General features: G+C 34.4%; 1 protein-coding gene across 2 annotated transcripts in view; it reads right to left on the reverse strand.

The window, feature by feature from the left end:
• Rab3 (RAS oncogene family member Rab3) overlaps positions 1-26,543 on the reverse strand; it is a 168,440-nt gene extending 141,897 nt beyond the window's left edge. For both annotated transcript variants that reach the window (XM_075380125.1, XM_075380124.1), the window contains exon 1: positions 26,188-26,543. The gene's annotated coding sequence lies outside the window, so the exon portion shown is untranslated. The remainder of the gene's footprint in view (positions 1-26,187) is intronic.
• Positions 26,544-27,386: the final 843 nt, after the last annotated feature.

Here is a 27,386-nt window from a genome sequence, read left to right on the forward strand (position 1 = left end):
AGGGCGCTAGCGAATTTTACAATAAGCACCGATAACACGCTATAACAAAACTCGAGGGCGCGTAATAAATAAACTTCCATAACTGTGTTGCTATTAAACATAATTAAAAAAGGTGCGGATTCATAAGACTTAATTTGGCTATAAATCAGGCCCGTTAATCCGTTTCTAATGTGAAAATTTGCATGTGAAATTATATAACAAAAAAAAATTGCAAAAAATGAAAAAGTCGACATAACATTCTGTTCTCGAGCTTACTACCTACTCGTTCTATAAGGGATATCTCTACAACTCATTTGTTTATTTATCAATATCAGTAATTTGCATTTCTTTAGAAAAAGCGGGTTTTATACGTTTGCTAACGCTCGAAACCGATCGTTATTAAATCTGTTTTTTCAAATATAGAAATATTTTAATCGTTATTTGTAAGGTAAATCGTATTCTTAAAGATGGAAGAGACGGTTTTACAAAAACTTTAATTTTTCATCGAGTTTTAGTAAGTAAATATTAGTTTACTTCGTAAACACATGACATCGACGCTATAAACTATTTTTTTTTTTAATTAATAAAATAATATCTACATGCAACTTTGTGAATTTATTAAAAAATAAGTCGTTTATATTAAACCCTAGATTTGATTGATTTTTCAAAATTTTGTAATTTTTTGTCGTTTGGGGAAAAACGTGGTGTTTTGCAAAAACATTAATTTTTCGTCAGTATTTTGTTTATTTTTAATCTTATGAAAACAATAAATACCACGAGTATTACTAAACACAATTTTGCGTAAAAAAGCTCCGGAGCAATTTTTTTTACGAGCAAAATTAAGAATTTGCTGATAAATTATTAATTTATCCGTTTAGTCGTATTGTATACGAGAGCTACCCGGTTTCTAAACTCCTCTACCGTAGCGCGAGTTTAGTGCTTATTGTTAAATTCGCTAGCGCCCTTAATTTTGTTTGTAGAAAAAAGTTCACGAGAGGTTTTTTATGAAAAATTTCCTTAACTATCTTTTTATGCTCTTTATTTTTACATGCGATTGAAAATAAAGCAGCTTTCGGTTAAAAACTAAAACGTTTTTCTTAACTTGTTAATAAACAAATAATTATTCGCTCATTTTCGCCAGGACAGGTTTTTTATTCTAAACACATTTCCGAACCCGTTTCAATAATTTATTTGCTACAGTGAATTTTTTCGAGTTAATACCTTTCTGAGTCTCTGCTGACACAGCTATTTGCGTATCCGTTTACACTCAACCGATATCTTTATAAAGAGAAACTAAATTGTTGGTCGATTATAAATCTGCCGTGTAACATCAGACTATAGAGCTAACCACACATCTAAGGAACGGTCGATTTCAGACTGTACAAGATTACACTTCATTTACGTTCTTACGTACGAGGGTTATTTTTTTTCAAGGTCCGATCAGTCACGAAATTAAAACCACAGTGAAAATAAAAAATCTTTTATTTGTAACAACTACTTACACGGTAACGCTATTTCTCTACATAGTCGCCAATCCGATTTAGACATTTGTCGTAGCACGGTACTGACTTTCCAATACCCTCGTCATAGAACAGAGCCGCCTGTGTTTTCAGCCGTGTTTCTACGCCGGTCTGCAGCTCGATATCTGTGCCAAAATGTTGTCCTCCTAGCCAGCATTTCAGGAAACGAATCGCTCAATACAGAAATATTGAACCGACGATTTTCTCGAATCGCCTCATCAACTCGCTCAACGAGATCATCGGTTGACACTCGCTTCCTTCCCTGACCGCCTGCATCATGAACATCTGTACGTCCTGCTTTAAAGTTCCTGCACCATTGTCGCACTTTGCTGTCGCTCATCGAAGTTTCACCGTACACATAACTTATTCGTCGATGAATTTCAACACATATGCGCAAAGGTTCATCCGATTTTTGGGCGGGTTTTCATTTCGCGACCGATCGGACCTTGAAAAAAAAAGTAACACACGTATATACTCGCTCACCCTCTGAAATAACACCTTACGATGGTTCCGGAGGCTAAACAGAAAAAAAGAAAGCTCTACAGAGCGATTCAAAACGGACTTCGCAACTTTTAAACGCATAAAGGTTTATTCAAATAACTTACAGATTCGATTGAGGTCTCATTTCATAAAAAAAAATATCAAGTCTGTCACCCGATGATCACTTTGCTTCGATATGGCTTCCGTTTGTAACGCGTCATACAGCCCACCTGAAGTCGATTTCATTTCAGACTGTAGTCAGCAATTCTGGCGTTACCTCTGCAGCTGAGGCGTTAATTCGAAGTCTTAGCTCGACATGATCGGCTGGCGAAGGTGGTACATTATAGGTGACAAACGCATTTCGCCATTACAAATTTTGAATAGACCAAATAAGTGTTTAATACAACAGTATTTACACCCGTTTTTTTCTAAACTGAAATAATTGTTAAGCAGTTCTTCGACAATGTCTTAGACTTTTCATTTATCTGAAAAGAAAAGTTTATAAATAGCAATGGACTGTGTATTAAAAAAATATTCATCTAAACCGTTTTTAGAAAATTAAAAACGATTTTAATTATTCTCGTTTTTTAAAACTCCTCTAAGCGTTAAAAGAAAAATCAAATTATTCATCCGTGTAATATTTTTTACTTTCACTAACTTATTTATCCAAATTATCTGAAACTGAAAAATTTCCAAGATCATTTTACTGTAAAGTCAAAAATCGGGATTGAATAGCGATTATAAAAATTCCTCACCTAACTGTATCGGTACGGATCATAAATCCAATCACCGGACTATAAAATCAAAGCTTAGTAAGTTTATAAACTTAACTTTTACTTTCCCGTCTAGATAGCGCTATAGCAGAGCTATAAAAGGGAAAATATTGTAATCGGTCCAGTTTGGACATATACGGTTTTCCCCGGATCTTGACGTTTTGACACCTAAGGAACCCAAAAAACCGGATGGAAATTTCGGTATGTTAATGTTCGCATGAAAGTGTGTCTTCGGTGTCGACTATTAAATCACTTTATATCTTCAGAACTACCGGACAGATTTTGACCAAACATGGTTATATTACTTCTATATGTGGAATACTAAATTTTCAACTTAACATGTTAGAGTGGTGAAGCTGAAGAGCAAGGTCATCCTCAGTAGCTCCAGATTTCGCCTAATTAAAGGCATATTTTTCTAAGGCGCATTTGTTAACGATTAAAAAATAATAATATCTGAAAAAAACTTTTGCAAAATCACATACCCACCCCAAAAAATGCTGTTGTAGTCGTCTGCTATGTTCTGACGTCATAGGTGAGCGGTAGAATTAAATAAATTAATAACATTTAAAGTGTAAAAAAGGAACTCGATCTGGCCGGGTCTCAAACACGATGGCCCGGTCGACTCGGTACCTGGTGCTTTCAGCCTTGCGGCTACATCAGTCTACCGACTGTACAAGCGAAATTTGTTGTATGTAAGTTGTGAAATTACATCAGTTTAGTTAGTGCCGACCATTGCCGCTAGTACCGCTACACCCGCGGGAATTAAATACGGTATGCGCGCGCACTTCAGTTAGTATAAACGAAAAAATATTATATTTAAATAAAATTACAAGTATTTTAAATTAAGTTGTGCGTGTAAGCCGTGCAATAGAAACAACCCACAGTTGCAGGACTTAAGTCGCGTTCCGGGAAAGTCCTAAAACTGTGTCGTCAGCTTCTTTTAATGAAGAACAAAAATTGTAATTTAACTTTTACTTTTAGCGTAAGTTTATTATTTATATCGGCGAACAATTTGAAACAGGAAGACTGTGAAACAGAGGAGAGATTTAAAACTTTAAAGTCGCAACAAATACAACCTTTATTAAAGTCCAATGTCAAGGCGACCACCGTAAGTTTTCAACTACCTATACACTTTAAACCTAGGGCTTCGTCGAACAGTTTTCAGATCAATTCGACTAACGTATCTCGGCAGTTCTACGTCATCCTGAAACGTCCACGCGAATAAAGTTTGGCAAATCATTTTCAGAACTCCGTATCTTTTCTATCCCGAGTCGTATGTTAACGAACGATGAAAAAAATATTTACAGTCGACTGCGGAATCTGATTATATCGTTTAATAAATCTATTAAGGAGATAATATATTTATTTTTTATTCCCGCTATGAATCGTGAGACCTTGCCGACGGTGAGGGGGCTTGAGTGCTCAGCGATACAAAGTAGCTGGACCGAAGGTGCAACCATATCGGAAAGGTATCTGTTGAGAGCCAGACTAAGAGATGATTCCTGAAAGAGAGCAGCAGCTCTTTCAGTAGTTGTTAAGGGCGTAGGTCAGGACGACTTAAACGGCCATATCAACGCCACTCAATCTTCTGATTACTGCGGAGCTAAAACAGATGGAAAACTACAGCTGTTTTTTTTTTCCCAAGAAAATGTAGCTCTCTGCATTTTCATGTAACAAATATAGAGGCGCCTTCCTTCATAAAATATTCCGCAGGCAAACGAGTCCCCTGTTTGGATCTGCAGGAGAGGACTATTAAGGAAGGGGTCACCGGAAAATTAAAAACTAACATTCTACGACTCGGAGCGTGAAATGTTAGAAGTCTAAAAAAGGACGGTAGGTTAGAAAATTTAAAGAGGGAAACGGTCAGGTTAAATGTACATGCAGTAGGAGTTAGCGAGATTCGGTGGAAACAAGAAAACGAATTTTGGTCAGCGGATTTTTAGAATAATTAACTCGGCTTCAAATAACCGCAGGCAGGAGTAGGTTTCGTAACGAACAAGAAGATAGGGAAGAGAGTAGAGTATTTCAAAGTGTATAGCGATAGAATCATCGTAATAAAGATAAAATCATTACCTAAGTCAAGAACGATTGTTAACGTGCATGATTATAACGAGGTAGAGCGGGTATACGAAGAAATCGACAAAGCAATTAAACACATAAAAGGGAATCCAAATTTAATGATAGTTGGAGATCGGAATACAAGCATCGGAAAAGACAAGGAAGGAAATGTTGTGACAAAATACAGGCTGCGCAAAAGGAATGAAAGAGAGATCGGCTTATTGAGTTTTGCACGAAGTGTAATTTATTAATTACCAACACCTAGTTTATAAATCATAATAGAAGAGTATACGCATAGAAAAAGCCGGGCGATACTGCAAGGTATCAGATAGATTATATCATAGTTAAACAGCGATTTATAAATCAACTCGTCGACTACAAAGCTTATCCTGGAGCAGACATTGATAGCGACCATAATTTTGTGATAATAAAATGTAAATTAGGGTTTAAAAACCTGAAGCAAAAGCGTCAGATGAATCGCTGTAATTTAGAAAAGCTTGAGGAAAAGGACGTAAAGAAGATTTGTAAGGAGGACATCGCAAGAGGTCTGAGTAAAAACGATAAGGTAAAAAATATAAAAGAATAACGGGAGAATGTTAAAAAGGAAATTCTTAAATCAGAAAAAGTGAACATAGGCGGAACATAGACAACTAACAGAAAACCTTGGATATCAAAGAATATATTGGAAAATGGATAAACGAAGGAAGTATAAGAATGCTAGATCTAAAGAAGGTAAAAGGAACTATTGAAAATTAAGAAACACTATGAACAAAAATTAGCGAAAGAAGAGTGGATTAAAGAAAATGTTCAGAAGTGGAAAAAAATTATCAACGTTAGAATAGATGGAGCATTCAGAAAAGTTAAGGAAAATTTTGTGTTACATAAATTAAAATCTAATAACGTGTTAAACAAAGTTGGTACGAAAGAAAAAGGTCGATAGATAGGTCGAATATATTGAACAGTTATACGGGGTAAATGAAAAAAAACTGGTGTTATAGAGGAAGAAGAGGAAGTTGAGGAGGATGAAATGGGAGAAACAATACTGAGATCTGAATTTAAGAGAGCATTAAAAGATTTGAATGGCAGAAATGCTCCTGGGATAGACGGGATACCTGCAAAATTACTACTGAATGCAGGTGAAGAAGCGATAGATGGATTATACAAACCGGTGTGTAATATTTACGAGAAAGGGTAAGTTTCAACAGACTTCAAAAAGAGTGTTATACTCATGATGAGTAGTACTCATGATACATTTGACAACGTAAACTGGAATAAAATGTTTAGAATTTTTTTAAATTTTGGGTTCAAGTATAGAGATAGAACAAAAATTGCTAAAATTTACAGGAACCGAACTGCAACAACAATAATAATCGAAGAACATAAGAAAGAAGCTGTAATAAAAAAGGGAGTCTGACAAGGATGTTCCCTACCCCCGTTACTTTTTAATCTTTACATAGAACTAGCAGTTAATGATGTTATAGAACAATTTAGATCCGGAGTAACAGTACAAGTTGAAAAGATAAAGATGCTACGATTTGTTGATGATATAGTAATTCTAGCGGAGTAAAAATTATTTAAAAAAACAATGATCGGCATGAATGAAGTCCTACGCAACAACTACCGCGTGAAAATAAATAAGAACAAAACGAAAGTAATGAAATTTAGTAGAAGAATTAATGTAGAGGATCGCTGAATATAAAAATAGGATGAGAAAACTTGACGGAGGTAGAAGAATTCTGTTTTTTGGGAAGTAGAATTACTAAAGATGGACGAAGCAGGAGCGATATAAAATGCCGAATAGCACAAGCGAAACGAGCTTTCACCCAAAAATAAAATTTGCTTACGGCAAAAATTAATTTAAACGTTAGGAAACATTTTTGAAAGTATATGTCTGGAGCGTGAAAGTGAAACTTGGACGATCGGAGTACCTGAGAAGAAAAGATTAGAAGCTTTTGAAATGCGGTGCTATAGGAAAATGTTAAAAATCAGACGGGTGGATAAAGCGACAAATGAAGAGGTATTGCGGCAAATAGGTGAAGAAAGTAGCATTTGGAAAAATATAGCTAAAAGAAGAGACAGATTGGAATGATTGGAAAAGTAGATTGGAAAAATTGTGCCGGTAGGCAACGTTTGGAATATATAAAACGAATTGTTAGAGATGTAGGATGTAGGGGGTACACCGAAATGAAACGACTGGCACTAGATAGGGAATGTTGGAGAGCTGCATCAAACCGGTCAAATGACTGAAGACATAAAAAAAAATTATTTTTTAGTTTTTTAAAAGCAAATAGAGGATAAAGATTCAAAAAATTAATTACAAAAAGATATCTCAGTGGTAATTACAGTTCGAATGTATTTTTTTTGCACGTATTGACATATTTTTCTAATCTTCTAAAAAGTTTACCTCTCATGGGATCTAAAATAGATAAAATCCAGGTCACACCGTTTTTGGACTGTATATTTTTATATAAAGTGATTCTTATGTAATATTATACATCGTAAACGTACACGTTACATAAGGGCACAGGAGTTTACTTGTTTCTTTCCGATAACTACGGAATCGATATGAAAAATTCGTCCGCTGTTTTAAAGATTACCCCTTCTCGAGTAAATTACATAACCTATCACGGATCCCTCAATTTTTCACTCTTCATGGAAATAGGTTAATAATATGAAATTAAACGATAGTCTTTTCGTGAGAGAGAATCCATCTCCATATCCTTACCCGTCCATCAAACTATGGAGTACGGTTTATAGAACCAGAAGTGTTTTAAAGATTATAAATTCCTATAACCCAACCTTTCACCTAAAGTTAAACGAGGAAAATTTGAAATATTCCCATATTTAAAGTTTTATTTTTCAAAATCAGTTTTTTTTCGAAAATACCTCGTAAGAAAAAACCGTCCAAGCCCTATACGGGTCTGTAATACCTGCCAGCCAACTTAAAAGAAACTGAAGAACTAACATAATTGGACGGTTTTTTCAAAAAATCATGTAGAAGAAAGATCTTTTGCTTCTAAAGGTCTCGTGGGGAAGATCTAAAAATCTCTCCTCTCCCCAAAGCTAAAATAATGTGATGTATAACGATATTCTTACCGTTTTTTTGTTTTTGTTGTTTTTTTTTTCAGAAATTTGTAATTCATAAAAAAATAATTACACATCTGTAATATTTTAGGGAAAAACACGGCGATTTCATTCAATGTAGTTGTTTCTTAAAGCCGTGCATAAAAATTCAAATTTATCATCATTATTTAAAAGCCATCCGTGTTCTTCCGGTGAAATGATATTTTGTAAATGAAAGGCCCTTATCTCTTCGTGTAGATGGGTTCGGCATAATTTGACCGAAGCTCAAAAATAGGCTCGTGTCAATCGGTGTAAGGAAATGCCCGAAAAATTCGACCGAGGAAATTCAAAATCCGTACATAACATCAAAACGGGAGACAAAACTTGGATATATACGGAGGATGAAACTCTTTAACTGTTGCCACGTGAGACGTAAACTTTTTGTTTTGCTTTAAAAAATGAGTGATACTAATTACGAGCGACGTTTTGCGATCGCGTTTTGCGTTAAACTCGGTGAGAAGGCTACCGAAACGTTTTCAAAACCCGATAAGGGCGTATGAAGATGACACTCTGTCACGAGCCCAAGATTTTAAGCGGTTTAAAGCATTTTCGGAAGGATGGAAATCGGTTGCGGACGATTCACGCTCTGGAAGACCGTTAACGTCAAAAAGCGACGACAATGTTGAGCGAATCGGAGAGTTAGTACGATACAACCGCCGGTTAACTGTCAGAATTATTGCGAAACAATTGAATTTGAACTTTATCACAGTCCATCAAATTTTGACAAACGAATCGAACTTAAAAACGTTTGTGCAAAATTTGTCTCAAAAAACCTCACCGTTGAACGGAAAAAGAACAGGGTGGAAGCGTGCCGCGATCTTCTTGGGCGAATTGAAACCGATCCTGATTTTCTAAAAAATGTTATTATCGGTGATGAATCTTGGATATTTGAGTAAGACTCAGAAATAAAACGTCAGAGCACGGAGTATCACGATTCAAACTCGCTGCGTCCCAAAAAAGCAAAAAGGAGCAGATCAGAAATCAAAACCACGCTAATTTGTTTCTTCGATAGTAATGGCGTTGCCTATAACGAGTTTTTGCCTAAGGAAGAAGTGTAAATCAATATTTTTACCGAGGAATTTTTGAAAGACTGTGGAAAAAGTGGCCCGCGTAAGACCGGTCATCAAAGACAACCGGATGTTGCATCGTGACGATGCACCTTGTCGCATTATACTCTCAATTAATGAGTTTCTGGCAAAGAAAAACATTCCTGTAATTCCTCGACCGCCTTATTCATCTGACTTGAGTCCCTGCGACTTTTTCCTGTCCTCGACTTTAAAAAACACCTCAAAAGATTCCATTTTGGATCGGTTTTTTTTTTTTTTTTTGTCTTCAGTCATTTGACTGGTTTGATGCAGCTCTCCAAGATTCCCTATCTAGTGCTAGTCGTTTCATTTCAGTATACCCTCTACATCCTACATCCCCAACAATTTGTTTTACATACTCCAAACGTGGCCTGCCTACACAATTTTTCCCTTCTACCTGTCCTTCCAATATTAAAGCGACTATTCCAGGATGCCTTAGTATGTGGCCTATAAGTCTGTCTCTTCTTTTAACTATATTTTTCCAAATGCTACTTTCTTCATCTATTTGCCGCAATACCTCTTCATTTGTCACTTTATCCACCCGTCTGATTTTTAACATTCTCCTATAGCACCACATTTCAAAAGCTTCTAATCTTTTCTTCTCAGATACTCCGTTCGTCCAAGTTTCACTTCCATATAAAGCGACACTCCAAACATACACTTTCAAAAATCTTTTCCTGACATTTAAATTCATTATTGATGTAAACAAATTATATTTCTTACTGAAGGCTCGTTTAGCTTGTGCTATTCGGCATTTTATATCGCTCCTGCTTCGTCCATCTTTAGTAATTTTACTTCCCAAATAACAAAATTCTTCTACCTCCGTAATCTTTTCTCCTCCTATTTTCACATTCAGCGGTCCATCTTTGTTATTTCTACTACATTTCATTACTTTTGTTTTGTTCTTGTTTATTTTCACGCGATAATTCTTGCGTAGGACTTCATCTATGCCGTTCATTGTTTCTTCTAAATCCTTTTTACTCTCGGCTAGAATTACTATATCATCAGCAAATCGTAGCATCTTTATCTTTTCACCTCTTTCTTCATCTTTGGATCGGTAGAGAACATTATAAAAAATTTAACCGACCGTCTGAAGGATATTCCGATTTCTTAGTTCCAAAACAGCTATGGAGCGGGAAAACGTTTCAAGCGTTGCGTGGCTTCCCTAGGGAACTATTTTGAACGTGACATACTCCACGTATAATTTGATTATAAATAAACGGTTTTTCTGAACCGGTTTTATTACTTTATTTACAGACTTTGTAGATACCGTATTACATTAGAACCGAAGGAAATGAGAAGGCTGAAACCCGAATAATGATGACTAAAAAATAAGCTTGTCTTATCGCTCCATCAAAAATTTTATAAATCGAAGTTTCAAGCGAAAGTTCCTGAATTATCTAAGAACTCTGTCGGAAAGAAAATCGTTTATAGCTCTAATTAATGGCGATTACATAATTCCTGACAACCCTCGAAGGAATCTGTGACATCTTTAGGATGACCGCCTTGCATAATATCCTTGCAACTCCTGTATGCGTATCTTATTTTTAGAAGTGAAGGTTCTGTTTTGAACCGGGCACATTTAAGCGTACGCAAGGAACCGATCGATTATAGAAAGATGTCTGATGGAATAAAGAAAATAAACTTTATAAAAAAATTAAAACGCATAATGTTGTCTAGAAGTTTATCCCCCTAAAAATTTCTCCATTTCGTTTTAATTTAGAACTGAAATCGTGGTTATTGAATCCGTTTCTTCCAAATTCAATCTTTTTTGTTTGGGTACCGATAAAAACTTTTTACTGAGAAGTGTTTAGTCGGTCGTATTAAAATAAGAACGGCTTAGACGTTTTACCGCAATATTAAATTCGTAGTATACTCGACGTTATATATAAAATTATGCGGGTCGTACTAGACGCGGATCCAGAAACTGAATTTTGGCGGGGTCATTGGGGACAAGCGGTCAAATTTTCCTACTCCCTTCTAATCGGATCGGGTATATAATATTTCATACACTTTTACTAGATGCATACTATATTCTGAACTATTCTTAAACGCGAAAAATAGTTTAAACGATCGTTCGTATTTTTATAAAAGAGGTAAAAAGGAACGGTTTCAGCTAAACCAAAAAAAATGCTCAAGTTTCTTCAAGTTTATTTAGATTTATACAAACTAAGCTATAAGTTATTCGAAGAAACTGAATTAACCTTACGCTCGGACTGTATATTCCTAGGACCTTTAATCAAAAAATAATACGATAATATAAGACGGCAAAAAAAGTAAGATGAAGATTTAAATCGGTTGATTTTTATTTCGGTATTTATAATTAATCCATTACGATCCAAAATTTTACACGTTTTATATCGTACAATAATTTATTTAAAAAATAAATTCACTCGATGATTACGCAACTTAACATATGGATCTATATCGATTTGCACGTCGTTACGAATACGCATTATAGAGCGAGTGACGTCAGCCTCTCTTAATTACACAGTAAGAAAACGGAAACATTCAAGTTATTTTGACGATACATTATCGGTGAAATGTTTCGATTCTTTTGAACCGGGTTTTCAAAACGCAAGGCCTTCGGGCCTTTGGATCCGCCACTAGGCCGTAGTGAAGAAGGTTCGCGGCACTGTACCGTACAATAAAATGCTTTTTTTACGACAAGGTCGTCAAGAGTTCGGTAAACAATCTTAAAATACAAACGCACAGAAAGGATTATCCGACGTAAATTTAAAATATAGGCTAACGATATTAATGCGATGTAGTAAACGGCTTACTTCTCTATACCGTTACAAAAAAAGGAAGAAAACTATCGGTCATTCTTTACGTCGTCGGTATAACTTCAAACACCTACTTACAAAAATAAAATAAAAGATCGCTTAACAGACAACCTTTTTATGAATATCCGTATACTGTGTTTGCATTTATTTCTGTTTTGTGTGTTTTCCTTACGAATAATTTAACAGAAATAATGACAGTAAAGAAGCGACTTCAACGAGAATAACGGTATACATTGTATTAAAGGGCGGCTACGGTAGGTTACAGTTAAAAACATGTGTTTATAAGAGGCTTGAGATAACCCATAAAAGAAATAATTAATCGGTGTCAATCGACAAAAACACTGCAGTTGTACAAACACAACTGGTATCGATTACAATGTTTGTAAATGAATGCGCTCAACCGCTCCGACATAGTATTCCTCTTTTTTTCTACTTCATTCGTTATTTTTTTTTATTCCGATATATAAGTCTCTCGTATTTATATATAAAATTTTAAATTGTTAAACGTGCTTTTTTAAAAGTTTATAAAACTTTGTCAAACACCGTCACCAAGAAATCGATATAAAACCGGTTTATGCCGAGTAGGAGTAGCCCGATGATCAAAGTTTCAAAAAATATTTCGGCCAAAATTTATTCAAAACCGGGTACTTTATTTATTTCAAGCTGCACGGCCTAAACAAAATGTATATCTCAAACAATCTACGTAAAAAAAAAAACGAATTGACAGATATATAACATAGTCTGAATTTTTATCCGTTATTTTTTTTTTTTAACAAAATTTCTCTAGCACTTCGGAAAAAATATATTTAAAATTCTCAGACTGCCGCTTTACATTTTCTTTTTAAATTAATCAAAAATGGGCAAAAAAGTCGATAATCTTTTTTAAATACTAAAATAAATTTCAAATAGAAACGGTTAAATACAAATGAATGAAAGCTGAAACCGTGTTAGTAATATTTGAAACGCTGAATACTTACACTTGAACACCGATATTTATTGCGCAAGGCAAAAGGCAAAAGGCGCCTCCGAATACACGGTTTATGTTCTGATAAAATACAACAAGTTGATGGAAACGGACACGATTTATTTTATCTGTCGATAAAACAAACGATTCGAATACATTCGCAGGAAGATCCGTACGATGCCGAATCGTAATTATTTCAACGGTGACAATAACCGTACAACACTGCTCGAATAACTACGATGTACTACCGATTTAACGTATATAAAACGATCCGAATAATAGTACCCGCAGGGCGATGGTGTAATCAAACGATTACGAGAACGATTGCAATAGTCGATAATAAAAATTATAAATGCGCTAATTTCTTGGCGGTCTTAAAATTAGGCGGGAATGAAGGCGACCTGGAATAATACATTTCGTTATTAGTCTTTTATACGCGCAACAATAAATATAATACTCGCGGTGTAATTACTGAAAGACCGGCTGGAGGATAATGTAGGACGGATCTTTTTATTTAGCGGGTTAAAAAAAATATTTGTTAAATGCAATTTAAAATCTAAGAATCAAAATGGCGTGCTGATAAAGTGCCGTCAACCGATAAGATTTTTAGGAGATAACTGAAAGTAATTACGTTTAAACTATTCCGACCGATCGTCGGTCGAGATCAACAGAATATTTTTTATCCGTTCCGTTATCTGTTTATACTATTAAAAAAGTATATTTCATTATTTTTTCAAAAAAAAATTTTTAATATATAAATTATAAATGTCTGTTTAATTTTTATTTTCAGTAATACAAGTAAAATTCAAAATAAATAATCGATAATGTAAAAAAAGTGGAAATTGGCCGATAATCTACGTAAATCTACGCGACTCTATGTACATATTAATCCGTAAAAACATACATATGATTATCACGTATGTTATGCGAAAAGAGTCGAGTAGTTTTCGCGGTTTCGAGTTTTAAATACCGATTACTTAATTATTAACCGATCAAATCATTCGTAAAATAGAAAATCGAAACGATTTCTACAGATCGTTTTTAAAGGCTTTAGCGATATTTCACAAGTGATAAAATCCGGGGGACGAAAGGCAGGTGGACTTACAGGATAATTCGTGATATTAGCAGATGGATCGCGAAACCCCGTGGCCGGCTCGTCGGATATTTACCTCGCTCAGATGCTGACGAGCCGTGCGGACTTCAGGGCGTATTTATATCGTTTTGAACTAGACCGCGCGGAAACCTGCCCTTATTGCGAAACGGAAGAAACGAGGCGGCAGGTTTTTCTTTGAGCGTCTTCGCTTCGCTACTGAGAGACGCGAAACGCTTGAACTCCCCGGTTTTATTCCCGCCTGAGAGGCTTAAAGACTTCGTGCCGGCCAAAGAAGGCTTCCTGCGGCCAGGTATTCTACAGCAGTAACGGAGAGGTTTCGGATGACGGAAAAAACAAGGAAGGCAAACAGATGCCTGAAAGCTGTGGTGCGGAGGATAGAGCTGCGGGTGAATGTTAAGAAGGCCTTCCGAACCTGTGGGGGTCGCCTGAATCCGGTGAATCCGCGATCGCTCTGATGTTCGGTGCAGGAAGGTAAACTTCCCTTTCTGAAGTAATGCCGCACAGCAGTTTCCATAAAGGGGAAGACTATCGGTGATGGAGGTCAGTCGGTAGGGCGTATAAGCACACATACGCATTCGATAACATCTTGCGGAACTTGTTAGCGAGTCCGACGCTTTGTACGTATACGGTATTCCTCCCCTCTATAAAAGAAAGTGATAAAAGCTGAAGAATGTAACGCGTTTACCTAATGTAATTTTTACGTATCGGATTTGACTTCAAAACGTTTTTGCCACAAATATAAATAACGATCGACAAAATTAATTAAATCGAATACAAATTTTAGTTTAATACAAATTTTTAAAAACAAGAAAATAAAAAATAGATCTGACAAAAAAGTCGTAATAGTTTCCTCGGATTTATTCTTATATAGTGGAAATAGCAGGTGAAAATTTTTAAACAATTCAAAGAATCGATATTTTTCTTTTCGATCGACTCCCGTACCCCAATATTGCCCCGAAAGTATTTTCTTGGGGGCCACATGCGCAACTACTGATGCTTTAGGAAGAAAAAAAATATTTTGATTAAAAAATAAGCGATAAATAAAAAGATAGCTTTTTTCGATTTTGAGCAAAGTGAAAATTTGGGGGCAATTTTTATTTTAAACGGTAAAATAAGCACGTTCACACCTACTGAGCTTAATATAAAGCGGGATTAAGTATGCAAAATTGATCCCAGAAAAACTATTTATTCCACCTTCTGGAGATATCGATCCAAAACATTTACGAACAAATTGTCTCGTGTAAACGAGTCTCTGTACCGAATTTCATCAAAATCAGTTTATCCGATCGTAAGTTATTAAGCTACACACGTACGTACGAACATTACAACCCTCCCCCGCTTTTTTCTTTTTGGGATCCGTGGATAAAAATCGAAAAGAAGATGCGGAATTCGATTGTTAGACGATCATCTTCTGTAGGTATAGACGAATCGGTAGATATAAATACAACAAAAAATAAAAGATCGATAATAATATAGAATAGGGCTTCATATCTCTTTCGAAAAAACTGAACTGACGGCCGTAGATCCTCTGGTTATAGAGCGCATTACGGTAAACGATCAGAAAATTAAAATAGTAAAACGATTTAAATATCTAGGGGAAATAATACCTTATAATATAATTGAAAAAGCGACACGGCAAAACAGGACAAATAAAATGATTAAATTCCAAAAATTAACTCGGTCAACGTATAACAAAAAATGCCTTTTTTCGACTAATACAAAACTTAAACGTTATAAAACTGTAGTTCAGCCAGGAGTCACCTAGAAAGCGAGACCCTTTTCAAAATCACTCGGAAAACCGAATCGATAAAATTCTGAAAATAGAGAGGAGAGGAGAATTGTCAGAACGTGTATCGATAAAAAACACCAAAAAGAAGGCCGACGGTGGATTTTGCCAAACGAGGTGGTGTATCGAGAAATAGAGCCTGTTACTGATACTATGCGGAAAAAAAGAATCTCTTTCTTCGGTCGTCTCATAACGACACCGGAAACAAGACTGGATCGAAGAAATTAGAGAAGATATGAAAGAATTGGGAATTTTCCTGACCGACCTGTAGAATAAAACTGGAAAAATTACAAAGACAAAAACATTAGATTTAAACAAAAGACAGACAAACGACAAAATACAACGAAGAGGGTGTTTACAGTTGAAGAAAAGAAAGCAAGATCTGAACGGATGAAGAAATAACACGCTTTTCTCAGAAAAGATCTAACTAAAATTGATTTAAGTGGTCCCATGTTGGCCGTAAAAGCATAATAATAATATAGAATAAAAACTAAAAACCGTAAGAAGGAGGAGTACTTCTACAAGTATTATTTATAAAGTAAAAATTAATAAATTTACTGTAGAATAAAATTGTCGTTTTTTAGACGATCCAAATCGAAACCGGAAACGTTACATTAATATAATCTAAAACCACAAACTCCTCCGGTCGTACCGATCGATAAAATGCACTAATTCAGTTATTTCCTAGGAAAAAACCTTAAATCAATTTTACTAGTCAAAAGCGGGAATCCATCTTAACCTTACCGTTCTTCACCTTATTCCAAGCGAAAAGAAACCTCACGAAAACGCGACTAAATCCAGACGACACAGACAAAATAATTTAAGATAAATATCGGGATCTTTATAAATAGATAAAATTTAGTATAATTAGAATATATGATAATCGAAAACAATAAGTTTTTCGCTCGCTTCGACTGGTATATCAAATTATTTTTTCCGTTATTATTAACAGATATGAAAGTTTGGGTTTTAATTACGGATGCAAGCAATAGTGTTTTACGAAACGCATATAAATTTGGATTTTAAAATATATCTTTTCAAAGATCATTTCGATATGTAAATGTGACTTGCGTAATTTTTAAAAGTATTAATGTAAACGCATTTATAGTGAATAATAATAAATTTATGCGATACGTGAACTCCGAATTGTCTTCTTTTTTTTTAAACAAACCCGACAAATTGACCGTAGTGTTAATTCAATTAGTTTTTAAATTCGATCGATCTATGCGAATTTTCATCTAATTTTTCGCAAGCGAAGCCACGATTAATACACGTGTACGTATAATATATATATATAGCGTACCCCGTCACGACTTCGCTCACAATATAGGTGTACCTCGCAACACTTTTTTAATAGCAAACGTATTTTTTTATAAATAAAAAATATTTAATCGACAATATTATATTTAGATTTTCATTAAATCCTGATAAAACGGTAAACAAAAGTTTTTATGAAAAATACTGAAGGAATATACGATAAAGAATGAATTGTTGCCCAAAACTTAAATAAAGGAAAACAAAAAAGGAAGATAAGAAAATTGAACGATATTTGTTAGACCGATCCATTTTACGAACGAAATAAAATAGTTCAATATAAAAGTCCAATAAAGATAAACAAAAAATTTATTACAATCCCAAATGAGCACCCCCATCACGGCTTCGGCGTGCTCTACGGTTACTTGCGCTTCCCGTCACGATTAGAGGATCGTGGCTCGCTTCGCTCTCCCGTTTCGCTTTCCTTCTCCCGTTTCTGTTTCACTTCCCATTCCCATTCCTCTTCCCACATTTCCCTTTCCCCTTCCTCTTTTCCCTTTCCATTTCCTTTTCCCGTTTTTCGTTTTCCCTTTTTTTCTTTTTTCCGTTTTCTCTTTCTTCCCTTTTTACCTTTTTCGATTTTTCCCTTTCTCCCTTCTTCCCCGCGCGTAAATCGATCCAGTAGTTTTTTTAGTCTATAGCGGCTACACATATCGGAACATCGCAATGGAATCGTAAAATATTTAGTATAGCGTATGTTGCTTTTACATCCAACAGATTTACATTTACAGCCAACACGAAATTTAGTTTTTTTTTCGATTTGAATCCCTTAAAATCAAAATTTCGAAGAATCCTTTCTTATTGCACGCCTACTTAAAGATACGAAGGTACCCTGAAAATTTCAAGTCTCTACCTACAATAGTTTTGGTTGTACGTTGATTATGAGTCGGTGAATCTGTCAGGACATTCTCTTAGAATAGATATATATTTTTTATTCATATTAACGGATGCACAATAATATGTTTTTTCGAAAAATTAGACTAATCCTTGAATATTTATTTTTTTTATCACCCGAAAATTTAAAAATCTACTTGAAATCATAAAAACAAAAATTTCAAATTAAAAAAAAAATTAATTAGTAACAATCGATTTAAATTTGTAAATCCAACGATTTTTTGCAGAGGTATTATAAGAAAACCTCATCGCAACTCACAAAATAGTATCCCAGGGGCACCCCGTTTTTCACCGGTTGGTGACGATCGGTATAGCCTCACACAAGGTGCTCACATACCTCACCACTTTAGCCTCACACACGCAGTTCCCGCGGGAAGTCCAATATTAGTACACATTTTTTTTTTTTAAATTTATTTAATATTAATGTATTCTATTTAACGAAAATTTTATTTTATTATTTTTGTACTCGCAATTCATTAATTCAATTAATTAATTGTAATGACACTCCCGGTAACGTAAGAATTTCAACAAGGGTTATACATCTAAATCGGTTCAGCCGATGAGCTAGTACGGTGAAATGAACATACACCGTAAATAAATAACACTTTTTTTGGGGCAGTCGTGAAAAAAAAGAAAGAATTTTATTAAAATAATCAAGATTTGTTTAATTTCAAAATAATGTTCGATTTTGTCAAAGATTAATAATTTCAACAGCTATAATCGTAAAAAAAATTGATTTTAAATATGATTAAAGGTATAAGAAATGATGTAATTTCAAAATTTTAAAGATTAAATAAAAAGGCTTTTTGAAAACTTCAGTAAAACTAGACTAACAACTATTGGATTAATGAATCTCCAAAATTAAACATTTTTATCTCGATTTTTTTTAGTACGGAGGGCTGGCTTTCGAGTTTTTACAAAACCAATGAAAGAAAAGGTTTTTAGCGCAAATCGTTTTGTCGTCTCTCAAAATATTCGTCTTTAGGATTTATATACTTTTACATACGTTCGAATCAATCCTCGAAACAATTTTTCCACTTTGGAATTGGTACTTTAAAAACACGGTTTTGTAAGGTTTCAGCAGCTTATTGAGGCGATGAAAATCGCTGTCCACACATTTTTTGTTTGACATTTGGAAGGTGATAAATCAGGTGAATACTATAAGTATTATGTAGTATTAAAAGTATTATATATATTTTCTATTAGAATACTGAAAAAAAATTTGATTTTTGTTTTTAGCTTAATATTTGAAATCCCCGCTTTAAAATGATGTAAAAACGATGTTCCTATGACGATTATAAATATATTTTTTTAATTTTTAAAAATTCTTTGTCTTCTCTCAAACCACCGGTTTCACCTTCGCCAAGATCGATACAATGATCACCAGATGTACCTCCGTGTAGAAAACTCCGTGTAGAAAACAACGTGTAGAAAACTTTGTAAAACTTCAACGTCAAATGCCGTTCTAGAGCTGAAAGTCGAGATCTTTGCGGTAGATGGCTCCTGGCAAAAAAGAAGTCATACCTCTCTAAATGGAGTCGTTTCTCTAACGACCGTTGATACCGGCAAGGTTTTAGATGTTTCAGTAACGTCAAAGTTACGTAAACGCACCCGGAGGTCGACTAATACGCATTTAGATGATCGTAAAGCCAATTTTGGTGCGAGTGGCGGCACGGAAATAGCACGGAAGGGCTCTTGATATGTTTCAACGGTCAGAAGAAATATACAACGTTAGGTACGTTGATTATTTAGGAGAGCGTTATAATGCGTATGTGTGAGGCCCTGATATTCAAACAGCAAAATTAGAATGCATCGGTTAGATTAAAAAAATTCCTTTTTCTCAGCGTCCATTGAAGATAGAGAAATAAAATTTTTATTACTATACACTTTGCGTGTGTAGAGATTTTAAAAAAAATTAAATATCAGCCGAGAAAAAATTATTTTAAAAACATTTTCGTATCCGAATGTTAGCCTCCTGCAATTTCGTCTGCAAAAAATATATCTGACCTTGTATGACAGTTTACTATACAAAAAACGCGTAAAAACAACGAAATTTAATATGAAACTCAGGATTATATCTATTATACTCTTGAAAAAAGGTACAAACGTTAATCCGGTGTAAATAAGGATACGGACTCCGTAAATTTTTACAGAGTCTTTACACGGTACTATTTCAAATTTAAATTACGAACAATCTATACCTCTTTGTTGCGATAACTTACAATTTTTTTTTCAGACCGCCAGAAATGTTTCTTTGAATATCGGTCCGCCTATTTCGTTTTGCGATTAAAACCGACCCCGTTTTTTGCCATTTTTTAACCGTATATGCTACTCTTTTCTAGAACTGGCATTTGGAAATTTTTCCACAAGTATTTGACGCGTTTCGTGAAAGGATACGTAACGCACAAAGTTTCCGCTGTAGCAACCCTTTTGTCGATCGAACAAGTAATTTTAGAAAAAGAATGAGACCGTACTGCACTGAAGCGCGAACAATTTACAACTGTTACGTACGGGGACTTATAAAAAATTTAATTTACAGAAGAAATGGAAAAATCGTTTTAACGATTACACTTTTCCATGATTTCAACAAAAAAATCGAGAAAAGATTTTTATTGCGTATGTTTTTTAAATAACGGTATTTATCTTTTACGTTCAAAAAGACGAATTTACTATTCATTTTTAACAATAAAATAATTATTCTGTAGACGGTCAAATTTGCTTACGAGTATTTAAACGCGATCCAGATAATAAGAAGTTTATTTTTTACATAAATATCAATACAGATTTAAATATATTAATACGCGATGTATAAACTATTTTTAATATAAAATCGACATTTCTTTAAGGAAATACTTTACACAGTAACCACATCCTTAATGTAATAATGGAACTAATAAACTTTAACGGCTTAGAAATATTTTACTGTCGTTTATCAAATCGTAAAAAAAGCACCGCAAAGAATCAATATATATTTTTATTTTAATCGCTTTACTTAATGAAAAAAGAAAAATTTACACCGCAATAAACTTTGAATTTTTCTCCTTTATCGTTGTGAATGGATGTCCCTGAAATTCATTTAAACGGTGTCAAAATACCTTATGCCAGTAAAGTAAGGTAAACGAGCTTTTACCTTGATCACCGTCTAATTTGGAGAGATCGTGTTAAGGGAGAAAAGAAAGCTGCTTGACGGTTTAAAAAGAGGTCCTGGATATTGGATAAGGGAACTCAATTTTCTTTATCCGACGAGATTCTGCTTTGCAAGGATTTCTTGAAGCCGATATGGACTTACGGAATTGAACTCCTGGGCACAACCGGTATCAGCGATGTGGAGCTCTTCGGCTGTTTCAGAATAAAATACTACGGACCATAACCCGTTTTCGTTTTCGTTTTACGTTTTCGTTTTACGCCCCTCACTTTTTTAGCATTTTTTCACGTAAAAATTACTTAACGTAGCATGTTTTATAACGATCGATGAATAAAACGTTAGAGAAAACACACTAACAAGCTGTTTTATACCGGTAATTTTAAACATATTTTACATATTAGTCAAGGTTATCGAGCGAAGCGAGCGTAATTTAATGTCAAGTGAAGCTATAACGGATTGGAAAATTTACCTGAGAAAGGTGTGTATGTGCCAATCATTTATTAAAAAGGCGGTCCAGGAATGACGGTAGAAACAGACAAGTACTGATTTTCAAAAAAAGTATACTAGAGGCAGAATTCTTCCAAATCGGTGGGTATTTGCAGGGAAATAAATAAATATAATCTAATTTTTTCTTGTATAGCATCCGGGAATCACCGTCACATATTACTTAAGAAGATAATATATGTACGAGTGTAGTCTTGTACGGTCTCAGGTCAACCGTTTCTGAGATGTGCGGTTAATTGAAACCCGACCACCAAGCACCTTAACCCACCTGGTTGGTCTAGTGGTGAACGCGTCTTCCCAAATCAGCTGATTTGGAAGTCGAGAGTTCCAGCGTTGAAGTCCGGTAAACCCACTTATTTTTACACGGATTTGAACACTAGATCGTGGATACCGGTGTTCTTTAGCGGTTTGGTTTCAATTAACAACACATCTCAGGAACGGTAGAACTGAGACTGTACAAGACTACACTTCATTTACACTCGTACATATCATCCTCTGAAATGTTATCTGAAAGGTAATTACCGGAGGCTAAACAGGAAAAAGAAAAAACCACCAAACACCGGTATACACGATCTAGATTCAAATCCATATAAAATTAACCGCCTTTACTAGGATTTGAACGTCGGAACTCTCGATTTCGAAATCACCTGATTTGCGAAGACGCTTTCACCATTATATCTACCCGAGGTTTATATCGGGATAATCCTCGGTGGGTTTAAAACCCGGTAGATCTATAACGGGACCACCGTCGGGTATCGCTTAAGAGGACGAGATGGATGACAATGTAGCGTGTGAAAATGCCATGCCTGACCGGGATTCGAATCCGGGACCTCCGGATGAAAGGTCGAGACGCTACTACTAGCGCCAAGGAAGCCGGCCTATAAATATAATCTAACCAAACTTACGCTCGCTTCGCTGGCTAGCGTTGGCTAACGGTAATGTAATCGACTAACAGTAACGTTTTGATTATTTAAGTAATAAATTCAGTACCCGTCGGGTCGGTCTAGCGGTGAACGTGTCTTCGCAAATCACCCGATTTGGAAATCGAGAGTTCTAGCGTTCAAGTCCTAGAAGAGTCAGTTATATTTACACGGATTTGAATACTAGATCGTGAATACCGGTGTTCTATGGCGGTCGGGTCTCAATTAATCACACATGTTAGGAACGGTCGAACTGAGACTGTACAAGACTACACTTCATTCACACTCATACATATCATCCTCTGAAGTATTATCTGAAAGGTAATTACCGGAGGCTAAACAGGAAAGAGAAAGTAATAAATTCAGTAATTATTGCAATTATTTATTATGTATTTCAAAATAAATTAAATAAATGAATTATTTATTATTAGAGTACTTCAAAACGCATAGCGATAGAATCATTGTAATAAGGATAAAATCAAAACCTAAACCGACAACGATTGTTAACGTCTATATGCCTACAAGCGCCCATGATGATGATGAGGTAGAGTGTGTATACGAAGAGATTGGAAGCAATTAAACACGTAAAAGGAGATGAAAATTTAATAATAGTTGGAGATTGGAATGCAAGCATTGGAAAAGGCAAGGAAGGAAATATAGTGGGTGAATACGGGCTGGGCAAAAGGAATGAAAGAGGGGACCGACTTATAGAGTTTTGCACGAAGTATAATTTAGTAATTGCCAACACCCAATTTAAAAGTCGTAATAGAAGAATATACACTTGGAAAAAGCCAGGCGATACTGCAAGGTATCAGATAGATTACATCATGGTTAAGCAAAGATCTAGAAATCAACTCGTCGACTGCAAAACTTACCCTGGAGCAGACATTGATAGCGACCATAATTTGGTGATAATGAAATGTAGATTTGGGTTTAAAAGCCTGAAGAAAACATGTCAGATGAATCGGTGGAATTTAGAGAAGCTTGAGGAAGAGGAGGTAAAGAATATTTTTGAGGAGGACATCGCAAGAGGTATGAGTAAAAAAGATAAGGTAGAAAATGTAGAAGAAGAATGGGAGAATGTTAAAAAGGAAATTCTTAAATCAGCAGAAGCAAACTTAGGCGGAGTAAAGAGAACCGGTAGAAAACCTTGGGTTTCAGACGATACATTGCAGCTGATGGATGAACGTAGAAAATATAAGAATGCCAGTGATGAAGAAAGTAAAAGGAACTATCGGCAATTAAGAAATGCTATAAACAGGAAGTGCAAACTGGCGAAAGAAGAGTGGATTAAAGAAAAGTGTTCAGAAGTGGAAAGAGAAATGAACATCGGTAAAATAGACGGAGCATACAGGAAAGTTAAGGAAAATTTTGGGGTACATAAATTAAAATCTAATAATGTGTTAAACAAAGATGGTACACCAATATATAATACGAAAGGTAAAGTCGATAGATAGGTGGAATATATTGAAGAGTTATACGGAGGAAATGAATTAGAAAATGATGTTATAGAGGAAGAAGAGGAAGTTGAGGAGGATGAAATGGGAGAAACAATACTGAGATCTGAATTTAAGAGAGCATTAAAAGATTTTAAAAGAGCATAAAATCTTCATAATCTATAGTTTTTGCAAACTCTGGCGCTTTTTCTTTTATTGTAGCGTCTGATATGGGAATACTTATCTCACGAATCACTACAGACCGTTTTAAAACAGCTTCGTCGGCATTTGAAACACGCATTGCCGTAATCTGTTCTTTAATTAAATAAAACCTTCATCAGACTGCTTTTTAATTGTTTCGCGATTTGACAAAATCGTCGATAATGAAATTAAGTACAATATTACAGTATACAAACTAAAAAACAAAAAACTAAGGATAACCCGTCTGTTACGAAATTCACACAAACTGTTACACACAGAGATTAAACACGCGCTACCCGTAAACGCTAACCGTGCAGTAAACGAACACGGACTACCTAACAATCACGTAGCTGCTGTCGTCAAGGACGTAGCACGCTGTATAGTTTATAGCAGGTGCTGTTCATCGTAATAAGAGCTACGTAAAACTAATTCACAACAAACAAAAAAAAAAATTTAACTTTTATTATGCCCAAAAAATTCGTTATACAGAAATCATTTGTTCGTTGAACGGAAGTAAATATACGCACAAAATTCCCTAAAAATCAAGGTTTTGGGAAAAATTTCGTACTATAGAGAAATTCGTAAAAGAGAAGTTACTTATACAGAGGTTCGACTGTAGTTTCAAGTACGGTTCTGTAATACCTTTTAAATAGTTTCTCAATAGCGAAACTATAAAAAAATAAATTTCGCAGATACTCGTGTACCTCAAGACGATCTCTATTTCGTTATGAAATCGCCGGAGGTTTTCTGGAAACCATTAAATTTCGTAAATGCTATTGAAAAATGATTTTTATCAGGTATAAAATTTTTTTCACGGAATGGTTTTCAGAAACCTTTTAAAAAAACTTTCGATCTTTCGTTTCGAATAACCATAGTCACGTAATATCTTTGCCGATGAGTTTAAACCTTTATTAACATATATTTGCAGTAGAATTTAAAAATCATTTTATTCTATTTACCGATCGGTTTTCTGTATAAAAGACCAACCGTCCTTTTGACCGTTGATGAATACTATACGAGGTATAATAAACCTTTATCTTGAGAAATTAAAAGGAACAGTTTTATTAAACTAATTAAGTTCTCTGAATTTCAAAAATAAGTATTTTTAATTAAGTATAAATATTCTCTAAGAAATGGGGGTCTAATACTTAAAATAAAATCTGCATTAAGGTGAATTTTGAATTTTTGTTTTAATAAGAAAAAATTCCCTTTCGGTATGCCGGAAGGCGGACGTAGATTTTTTACCGGTGCTAAGTAGGGGATAAAAAATATTACCACCTTAAAGTTAAGAAAAACATGAAATTTACAATACTACAATGGTTGCGCGTGAAAAAAGTATCACATGTTTAGCATACGACAAGTCCCAACTTCTTACAATTCCAGCAACGTTTTTGCCATCCCTTGTCGTAAGGGTTGGTCATATCAAAAATTGTTTCAGACAGAAGTTTTAGCTAATGTTTAGAGGACTAAATATCACTTTAAACCGATTTGATACTGTGCCTATTAAGGAAGGTATGATTTTGTTTTTCTTTGAAAACCCATTTTTTCCACCCCCTGGGCAAATGGTTGGTGATATAAAAATACTTTACTCATATACGTTTTAGGGTCTTATCCAAAGAATAGTAGGAACTTTAAACGAATTCGATATTTTTCTTAATAAGAAAGTTATAGTAATATTTTGTTTTTTTTCGAAAAAGCCCCCCATTTCCAGCCTCGTGGTCCGATTTTGCCCATTAAAGAACCCAACCGAAATTTTGGGTCGTTATATTTTATGTTATCAATTTCAAAGTGATTGGCGCAAAATTACGGCAGTTATCGTATCCACAAGAAAGTGATATATATATATATATGTAAAGGTATATATAAACTTTTGAGCTGACAGTGGTTTTGGGATCTGAGGGATGTGAAACATGAAGATATGTCAAAATTTTCCGGTAACTGGTAACCATGTTTTTCGATAATCGTGGTCCCATTACAATAGGTAGCTTTCTACCTGAAAGTCATTAAAAAAAAAAAATTAATCGTAGTAATTACTCTGTTATAGAACATTCTAAAAATTACAGGTTATGTATTAATAAAATTAAAATTAATTGACTTAATCTTACCTTAAATTATAATGTAATTAAAAAGAAGCTGAGTAAATTGCAAACTTAAACACCCGGTAACAGATGTTTTATTACTATTAACACGTACAGTCGCAAACTGTTGAGTTATTGTAGACGTTTAAATAAACACTGCGTTATATCAGTAAATATCAAACTAACACTGCAATATTATCATATCTTAACTGAAAAAAATCGGTTGTAATAATATAACAATTACTAAATTAAAACGTTGTTTATAATATATAAAACACAGTTATCATTGATTTAATACATGATAACACTTCGAAGAATAAACGCTTACTTGTGTCGGTTGTAAAGGACAGATTCCACAACCACATAGATCGTTAAAACGAACCGACGAGTTGTTCAGCTGTCGAAAACAGCTTACAGTTATACCACCAACCCTTCGATGCGCACATTACTAAATTTCCCTATAAATAATAAAAATTCCCTTTATAAGGGAGTATTATTTTTTAACGTTATTTTATTTACGATAAAATTACGTTATTGAAATTAATATTGAAAAAAATTGATTAAAGAAAATTTCTAACGGAAAAAATCAATGAAATTATATTAATCTATTTAACTTTATTATTCGTCATTATCGTTAACGCTTTTTTATTAACTAACTAGAACGTAATAAATTTGATCGATTCGATAAAAGAAACCTCTCATTAAAAGACACTTTACCGTGATGTAGTCTATATTATGATGTTACACCTTTTTCTCATCAGTCATTTGACTTATTTGATGATCTTATTTATTAATTATAATACATTTTTTTTTTTCACCTCAAAACATAATTATACTTTACTCGTACATCCATAATTAACTATTTTACATATATATAATTTTCATCTTCATTTTTTTTTTAGATTGAATTTTCCCTTATTAATGAGTTCATGCCGTTTGTCGCATTAAATAATTTTTATGTTTATTAAAAAGAATCCTCTTGAACCGTATTTTATAATTTTTATTTTACGTCAGATTTTAATTTTTTGAAAAGAATAATATACAGGTGTCCAACAAAGAAAAGAGAAACTTTCACGACATATTCTACTGATGAAAATAATGAAAAACGTTCATATAAACATAAGAGTAGAAATGCACTGTTTTCAAGTTACGGCTAACGAAAGATTTCGCCCGGATTTCAGCTTTTAGTTCGTCAATCGTGCGTGATCTGTTACGATACACCGCTT

Source organism: Lycorma delicatula, chromosome 12 (assembly GCF_047948215.1).
Source record: "Lycorma delicatula isolate Av1 chromosome 12, ASM4794821v1, whole genome shotgun sequence".
NCBI classification, from domain to species: Eukaryota; Metazoa; Arthropoda; class Insecta; order Hemiptera; family Fulgoridae; genus Lycorma; species Lycorma delicatula.